We start from the raw sequence: 664 nt of genomic DNA, 5'->3' as shown, positions 1-664 counted from the left end.
GGTGGCAATTTTTCTCTTTAGAATTAGTAGGTAGTTGCGCCCTCCTCCTCCTCCCACAAAGCGATGTTTGTTTTACTGTCTGGGATGAAGTCTGTATATGATAAACCAATAGAAAACTGGTCCAGCTGTAATACAAACGGCGCTGTCAGTCACAACCAATCAGATTGCAGCTTGTAGCAATCCAAAGCGTGGTCTGAAATGAAAGAGGAGATCTGATTGGTTCTTATTGGCAATACATTTCCTTACAAACCAATAAAATGGCCCTTTCAGCATCAACTAATCAGATTTCTGCTTACACCTTCCCAAAGCTTAGTTTAAAATGAAAGAGGAGATCTGATTGGTTAGTGGATAATATTTTTTTCCTTATAAACGAATATTGATAAGGGCCAGCGTGTTACATATTGATTTGTCCTTAGAATTGATGCAAAGTGTCATCAGTATGAGCCGAGCCCGTATCTACACAATAAGCAATGTCCAGCAGCGCCCCACCTGTGCACAGGCTCTGTCCGGCATTGCAGCTGATCACTATGACCAATAACTATGAATGCACTGAGCTGTAAGACCGGACTATGCCACAGTCAGAGGTACCGAGCCGGACCGTGGGGTCCATCAGGGACGGGTCACACAGACCCGAGCACCACACGTCATACACGGACCACAATGG

The sequence above is a fragment of the Ranitomeya variabilis genome, chromosome 7 (assembly GCF_051348905.1).
Source record: "Ranitomeya variabilis isolate aRanVar5 chromosome 7, aRanVar5.hap1, whole genome shotgun sequence".
Classification (NCBI taxonomy): Eukaryota; Metazoa; Chordata; class Amphibia; order Anura; family Dendrobatidae; genus Ranitomeya; species Ranitomeya variabilis.
This window is presented reverse-complemented; position numbering follows the sequence as displayed.